We start from the raw sequence: 9,297 nt of genomic DNA, 5'->3' as shown, positions 1-9,297 counted from the left end.
GAGGTGTTAGTCACTTTCAAGGAATAACAGGCTAAATCAATTTTGAATAAACTAGAATATATCTATATTGAATGCATATTGTATTATTTTCTTTTGGGAGTCTAGAAACTATTAAACTTTCTTGGAAGCCCAAATACAGATTTAAATTCAATATTCATTTTTTTCAAATTGCTTATCTGTAGAAATTTTCTACTTCTACAGATGAGGGCAAGAGAAGCAAATTTATTCTGATCAAGGTCTTATAGGCAAAGACATTGATTAGCATAAATTTGCTGTCGGTTTGCTATAACAAAAATGTATGGTGTTGTTAACTTTAATTCTGTTGTGACACATGGTATTTTGAAGTGCAGCACCGGAAAAACTTCATTTGAATTACTTCTCTATTGTAAAAGCTAAAAGTGGCTTTTCAGTGCTGTTTGTATATCCAGAGCACATTTTTTGAATGTGATCATGTTTGAAAATGCCAATCAAGCTGAAGACAGTACAGGTGGGGATATCATACAATTTAACACATTTTTATGATGTTACTGATATCACATTTTTGTAACTGCAATAGATTCAAAGGTTATTATTAGGGAAATTATTAATTTTGTTGCTACTGTATTGACATTCATGACATGAATATCACATAACATCAGTATATTGCTGTACAGTCAGATTGCCATCAATCACTGCATGTGGTTCACGGAACAGGAGTTCAATAGGGACGAGACACTCCTGCCCGGCCCATTCCTCTTGGACCTCTCCATTGACTTTTGTGGTAGGCGACAATTAGCATATTGTTTTACTCACCTGCACTACAATCGCAGAATCACATGACATTTGTCAACTTAAGACCTCGAGTCATGGCTAAAGAAACCTTGACTCCACAGCTGGCAAGACTACCTGGAGTGACGCTCATACCATCTCATTCTGTCGCTTGATGGAACTTGGTGAGTACTGGGCTCCTGCTTGGTCCTCCTCCTTGTTGAGATGCTGATGTGCTTATTGCTGCGACCCACAATTTGTGATGCACTGGAACTGACAGCCCAAAAACAATCAGAAATGGGCGGCATGATGATGCACCAGTCTTTGTGAGGTGTGCCTTGTGGTTTTCTAGATCGGTGCCTGGCATTGTGAATGGACTGCGTTTGGCTGAAACATCTGGCCAGGATAGAAATTGCTGACCATGTAAAATACCCTAGACAGTAGGGCAACACTGCTCTGCCTTAGCCTAGCCTCCAACATCGCTCCAACAACACAGGCATGAAGGCACTTTTCTCTTCATAAGCAGGGCATATTGGTTACCTTCTGTGTTTTTCTGACTTTGAACAGGTCAGACCATTTCATCTCCTGTGAGAAGGTCTAGAGCTCATGTAGCAATTACTCATGTGTCATGGTCACAGTCAGTTATGAAAAATGATGTCAATTTTTTTAATACACAAAATTCTGTTTGTTCTTCTAAAATCTGACATGCTTAGGGAAACGTTTCTTATGATGCTCAACATTTTTGTTATTTTCAATGAGCATTTCTTTAGAAAGTAGATTGATGGTTTAAAAGTTTCCCAGAAAGTCTATTCGCCCAGAGTTCATAATTCCTTTTTGCCTATGAAACTGAATCATATGACATTTCCCTATATACCCATCTCTATTACTCTACTTATGTTTAGAAATCATTGTTAATGCAAAATTATAAAAACCTGAGTTAATAATTATAAAACAACCTTGTTAATAGTACGTCTGAACAAGCATCGTGCAGTCACCTAATAAAGAAATGTTAGGATGGTTGTTTACAAAATGTTGTCTCATTGAGACCAAATGGTCATGATGATTCTTTAGTTGTCTTGCTTAGTGTTTTTTGAAAGTCCCAAAACTTTTTCTTTAACAACTGTTCTACTTGAAGATGCTTATGTAGATTGTATTGTCAGATTATATATGACAATAATATTGTTCACTGAGAACAATCTATACATGCACCTGTAATTGTTCCTGGTCAACTAGCCTTGGACAGCACTTAATTAACATACTCTTTTTTAGATTTTTTGTAAAGAATGCCTTCAGCCAGGCAACTTAAAGAATTCATGAAGTTTGTGCAGGTACCAGTACAAAACAGAACGATACATACCAAGCAGAATTACAATAATGCGAGTGCAAACATAGCACAAAACACTATAAAAACACAAATGTACATTTGCAATTTGTGTTTTAAATGAATTAGATCAGCAAACTGAGGCTAACATAGCAACATACAGACAAGAATCTTGTTTACATTTTTAATGAAACAGAAATCTGCTGAAGCACATGGACAATGATGTTTGATATTGATGTTTTATAATCAGTATCACATGTGATTTTGTGTACAGAATTTGAAATATGCTGGCAACATCGTGTGTTTTTCTGATCATGACAGGAGATAGGTGTTGGCGCCAACAGGGAAATTTCAACAAAGTCACAAGATTTGAAACACCAAAAAGAATGTGGTTTTTGCAATAAAACAGTGTAGCTGAATTTTAAGTTGGACATTGATTTTTACTACACAATTTTTTTTAATCAAAAAGTAGGAAATATTACAAAACAGACTAGACTACTAATGATTTTTACTCTCATCATATAGCTGTTTACATATAGCCAACATTAGATCCTTCAGAAGAGGCCAGGCTTCAAGAGATTGTGCTTCAGTGTTAGAATGTATGGGATGTATGCTGTAATTGATTAATAACTACTTTTGTGAAAAGCCATAAGAAGACATGTTGATGAAACAAGCTGCCTTCTACAAATACAGTGGGTGTACAAACCATTGACCCCACAGGGATAGGGATAGGTTTTTCTTACTCGTATGCTATGGTGGATATCTCCACATTTGTCACTCTATTAATAATTTTTAGATACATTTAATTTAATTAACCACAGCACAAGACAGCCATTGTCTATTTGATGTTGAACCTGAATCTTCCAACCTCATTGTTACATCTCGGCTTATCACTTATCACTGCTGCTTTGTGCCCTACTGGCATCCAATCTTGGCATCTTGGAATTCTCCGTCACCAGGTCCTTGGGGCTCAAAGGAAGGGCATCATCATTTGTAATGTGAGTGTTCTTTTAGAGTTTCAGAGGTCAACTATTTAAAGAATGCAAGATACATTTAGAAAAGGTCGGGTTAAGTGCCTGTGAAATCATTTAATTTCAATTAAACAGTTCTGTGTAAAAGGTTTGTGTAGCACTGTTAAACTATATATATACTATTGTTATTTCATTTTAAAAAATTTAACATTAGACACATTTTATCTTATGTTATATTTTCAGTCCTACTGTAAATACATCACCTGTTAATGTAAAATTGTAACCTCAAGACCTAAAGTCATCCTTGGAAAATTGTGAATATCTTCATTGATTAGTCTCATTTATTAATCTTTCTCTGTAAAGTATTATACTGTATATCTGTGTCTTGGGATTTATTAATATCACTTGTGTAACATGTTGACAATCAAACATTGTTTTAAATCACAGATCTCCATCTTTAGTCCTGGAGAGCTCCTATTCAGTTACTTATAGGTCACCCTAAATCTCCTTTTATTTAAAGATTAAGAACACTTGGTTAAGCAATTGATCAGTTAAGTAATGTTTCAATGAGGGGGACACTGGTCTTTAGTTGAAGATTCTGATATATATTCCAATTGATCTCTAAATTTGTTATTTGAACACCTATTTCATTGATCATTAAACTGTTTCAGTTCTTTCAAAATGATGATTTTAAAGGTCCTGTCTGAAACCTGCCAAACTGGAGCTCATCAGGACCCGGCATGGAGAACCTGTCTAAATTATTTCTCAAGCTACAATGGTACTATATGATCATTCTAAACGTATTTCCAAAAATATATTCTTTCAACCCTATGACTATGCTTTCTTTTAAGCTTTCCCACATTGTTTAAGTGAGGAACAGCACTATCTCATGGGTTACATTTTCTAGATCAGTACAGGACAAGCCTGTTTGTCAGCTTGCAGGTAGTCAAAAGATTAAAGTTGGACATATAAAAGTAAACAGAATTGGCAAGATCACCTTCGCACACCTGGATTAGGGCAATTTTGAAATACAGTATCTTGGAAGTAAATACTTTCATGGACTGCCCTTATGTGGGCCTACAGTGCTCTTACATTTTGTGTTGGTAAAATCAGTGATCTTAATCTGCAGGAATGCAGCCCATTTTTGACACATTGCCTGTATGGGGGAGTCCGTGGACAAGTGCCAACTGAGCAGTACAGCCCAAAGTTAGTCAGGATTAGAGCTTGAATGTGCCATGTTTTTTTATCTTAAGATCATACAGTATTCCATAATATGTTGTCTTTGGACATATGACCATAAATATAATAGGTTCATCTCAATACTTAATGAGTCTTGATGTGTAGGACATTTTTCGTGTATAACCAACTCTGATCATTCTCTAATGGAGACCTCTCAAAAAGCTTTTGATACATTTTCTAGCTTTTCCTGGGAATGTGTTTGTTGTAGTTAGTTTTACTGCTTTGAAATATATCTGCAAATGCAGATATTTCACTTTTTCTTCATCCATTTCAGGGTCATGAGGGAGCTGGCAAGCAACAGGTATAAGGTGGGATACAGACTGGATGGGATGTTATTCCATCACATACAGTAGCACACATAGAGACGCACACACTCACACAAGGGTACGTTTTCCCAAAATTCAGTCAACTAACCAGTATGTATTTGGACTGTGGGAGTAAACCAGAGCAACTGGAGAAAATCTGCACTAACACAGGAAGAGCATAACTCCACATACTGTACAGTACGCATATAGTACATTCGAAATTGAACCTAGGGCTCCAGCCTTGTGAGGCAGCAATGCTACACACTGCTCCACAGTGTTTCTTTTTTTGCTTTCTATATACGTAGGAAAAAATGTTTAAAAATGAAATGTTAATTTCTATACTAATACTCCTTTTTTTTAGCTTTCCTACTGTGGTTGTTCTCAGCCGCTCGCATTTAGATGGCAGATTTCCAGGAAATCTCTTAGCATTTCATTTAACCTTTACTCAGAACTTAAGTCTGAAAGTGGAATTTCATGGTGATTTCAAGCCTTATTATTCTAGTCTCCAGAGAAACTGTTCTAGTCACCTTCACCTACATTTCAGCACCTTTGCTGATTCAGGTCTGTAGCAGTTTTCAAAAAGCAATAGTGTAAATGAAGAGGGAAGTAGTTGGCCTGCGATCTTTATTAATATAAGAGCCATGCAGTGAACATGTAAATGCAGAAAGTTTGGACAATTTTAAAACAACTACTTGTCGCAATACTGTACATAAGTAGAAAATTATTTTTTTTATTTCATTAAAAGGTTGAGGTAAAAACTGCACATGGTCTTTGTTGTGTTACCTATCACTTGCTATGTTTACGCACAACAAGCTAACCTATTTCTAAACAAATACGACCTTTTAGCGAAATGTCACCTCTATGTATGGAAACAAACACACTCGCATATAATTTTCAATATACAGTAGTTCAATAGGTTTCATGGGAAGTTTAAATAGGTCATAATTTTACCTCTTGAATAAAAGAGGCAGGTGTTCCGCCAGACCAAAATATCCTGAGAATAATGAGTTGACAAATCTTTGTTTTCCTTAAGAAAGTATTTACATGTTCAACTTTGTCTGAGAATTGCTAACTTTTGTTAGTTTGAGATTGACACCTCAGTACCTCTATAAACCCGATGTTTTGTTCATCATGAAACCACTTTAAGGAGGAGAGCAGTATTTGGACTGTTGATCTTCTACATCGTCATATAATTTCTTAAAAATGAATTTTCAGTGGATTGTTTTTGTACTTATTTTGAACACCAAATTCCTTATTGCAGAAATCCAAATTTAAAAGCTATGAATTTGTAACTGAATCAAGGACCGTGTTTTCACTTCCATGTTAACAATCTACCTTCATATCTATTGCACTTATTTTGATCATTTACATTTAAATGTTAATTTAATGTTACTGCCTATTCATGTAAAGCTACTAACTGTTTAATTGAAGAATCACAGTAGAGCCAAAATATTTGTGAGGAAAATGTATAGATTGTTAGCTGCTTCCAATGTGCAGTATAAATGTTTTAACATACAGTATAAAGTGTGATATATTTGTTCACTTAGATGTTCCAGATATTTCAAGAGATGTTTCAAGAAGTAGTTCTACTTTAAAAATGATACTTTATACTAGTCATACCTGGTCATACCTTTTTCCAAGACAACCTATAGTTACCAATACAGTGGAAGTACTATAGATGTAATAGAATTTTATACAGTCACAGATGACTTTGTGAAAACACTCTATTAGCATTGAACTGTGTATTTTTTAATTTCCAGGATGCAGAAAAAACATAAAGTTGTAAGTTACACAGTAAATGGGGGGTAAGATTACAAAACAATGTATTCGTAAAGTAAGCATGCAGGAAAACACAAGCTCAGCAGAATATGCTTGTGATGTGAGCTTGTGGGTGTTTTTATCACTAAACCTCTTGCAGATTCTGTTGATAAGGCTGGAGTTTAGTTTCGAATGCTTGATTTCTTAGAGGAAGAGAGCTAGCATGTTATTTGATCTTGCATTATGGAGAAATCTAGGCTGTTGCTGGCATTTAGCTTGTATTGTTTCCTTGGTTTTAAATAGAAATGTGGGTTAAAAAAGATGGGTTAGTTAGGATGTCAGAGCATAAGTGAAATGGTGTTTTGATGGCATGAAGAAACATCAGCTTCCAAGGACTGGATTCCCAATTCTGTAATCTGTGACTAGTGTATCATGGGAAGCATGCTGGAAGACCCCCCAACAGCTAAACAACATCCACAAAAAACTCTGAAAAACTGAATTAATTGGAGTAGGAAATGCCAAAACTGACAATCTCACATTCATGATGATTTCTCATACCATCACAGCAATACAGAGAAACTTACAGAGAAAAGCTGCTACCAGGTTGTCAAACACATAAAATTCAGAAGCCCATCTAGTAAAACCCTACCTAATATCACTGAAAGAATTTTGCACAACTAGGGGACTTGGTAACAAACAGTCAAGTCATGGAAACTCAAGATAGCAGGTACAAGATCGCTATAATCCCAAAGACTGAAGTGCAGACGTTTGGTGTCACTGGTATTCAGACATTAACAGTGACACAAAAGCACAAGACAAAGAGACATAGTGGTTGCTGGAGACTCCATTCTCAGAAACACTACAGGTGATATATTTATTGTAAGTAAAGATATTACAGATTACTTACACAGAAAAATTGAATGAGAATCTTAAGAATATCTGCAGGGAGAATCCCAGAGAAAAATAAACCAAGTAACTACAGTACATGTATATAACAGGAGTGGCCAAGCCTGGTCCTAAAGAGCTCAATCCAGCAGTTAGAGCAGAGCTGGCTGTCCTAATTTAAATACTAGGAGTAAGAGGGAAAAAAAACAAGCATTTGAAATTACTGCATTAGTATGTGATTGTGATGTAAACAAGTGCTAGTAACATCCTACTCTGTTAGCCAGAGAAACTTCTAGAGGGAAAACCTGTACTGATCTTTTTTTTCTTTTACACACGTACAGGTATACTGTAGATAAAGAAATGGATACAGGTATACCTATAGAGACAGATAAATACATAAATTCAGGTGTGGGTACAGGTAATTATATAGGCACAGATGCTGATTCAGTTACAGTGACAAGCACAGGTACAGGTAAAGGTACAGTACAGATGCAAATACAAGTATAGGTATGGATATACAGTACAGTAGGTACAGGTACTTCCCAGGTGACACAGTTGCAGAATGAATATACCTAGTTTCATGGTTGCACACAATTTATACACAAGTGTGATATTATACGACCCAATTCTAGCATTTCAAACATTTTACGAGCATGAACATGCACATTCATGTGTGACGGTAAGATAGAAACTGCTTCTGAAGTAATTCTTTTCTCTTCCCCTTTCTCCCTTGTTCTTCCGTTTTCTTTCCTTCCTCTTTCTCCTTCCCTCTCTCCCCTCCATAGATCTAATGTTTTATTGAAGTCTTGAGAAATGGGAAATCAGAAAATGAGTTTTTTTGCATTCTAACTGTTCTATTTCTATCTAGGGGTTAATTGTTGGGTTAAGGGGAAATCCATTTAATGATAAATTACAGTTTTCTTATCAATTAGTAATTGTGGAAATTAGGTGCCTCTAGTCATCCTTGATTTTTTGCTTTTTTTGGTAGAATGGCTAATTTGATCCTGGGTTTTATTTTTCCACTAGAATTTAGTTGTTAAAGAATCTAAAAAGTGGAACCAGTTACCTGCGAGTTGAGTTGAAATTATTATGAAGAACTAGTTTACTAGTCTACTTTAGATAAAATTACTTTAACTTTAAAATCACCTAAAGTAAAGTAACCTAAAGTTAATTTTAAGAGCTAATATGCTGCCAGTTATAACTTGTATTGATCTAATGTTTTCACATAATCCTGATGGAATAATGAAAGCAGATCTACTGGAACCACACAGTCAGGACCTGTGTTCATAATATGGTTTGTTCTGAAGTATAATTTGAAACTGTACCGCTAAAACACCTGTGGCAGACTGGCCTATGAAGAGACTGTAGTAGCATCTGACATGCCACTAGAGGCCAAAGGTCCTCTGACAATTGTCAATAGGCTCACTTGGTGATAATTATTAGATTATTGGTGATGGGTTAAAGCCCACATTCTCACAGGGGGTTCTGTTATTGGTGAGTCTGTTATAAAAACAGCTTGTACATTGTTAGATATGGTTGGGTGTTAGAGGCAATTATTTAGTAGACCTTTGAATGGAAGATCTGAACCTCTTCAATAAAGACTCCTGCACCCTTTTTTCTGTTTGTGCTTGTTTCTCCAGATCCCTGAAACTCCTGTAGCGATGGTGGGATCTGCCACAAAACTAAGGTTTATAAAACTGTGAATGGGAACGAAGGAGATGGTCTTTATAAGAAGCAGAATGGGACATAATAAATGTCTGAATCAGTAGGAAATGGCTGGCAACAGTTAGTGTAAAGTAAAACAAGCAGTAGCTCATATGATTTGATATATATTTTAAGAAACATAGAAGGAGAAGTTCAAAATAGGATCAAAATAGGAATGTAAGTGTAATGAATCTGGTCAAAAAAATATAAGAAAAAGAAAAGCAGAAAAATATTCCACTGTAGGCTAAAATAACAAGATTTGTTCATTGTTATAACAGCAATGAACAGTAACAGTCTCAGACATGTTTCAGTGTTAATAATGAAGACAGTTTAAGCAATGAAAGAATAATGGCTGATGTATTAAAAT

The sequence above is a fragment of the Atractosteus spatula genome, chromosome 3 (genome assembly GCF_055471065.1).
Source record: "Atractosteus spatula isolate fAtrSpa1 chromosome 3, fAtrSpa1.hap1, whole genome shotgun sequence".
NCBI lineage: Eukaryota > Metazoa > Chordata > Actinopteri > Semionotiformes > Lepisosteidae > Atractosteus > Atractosteus spatula.
Note: the sequence above shows the minus strand (reverse complement) of the source record.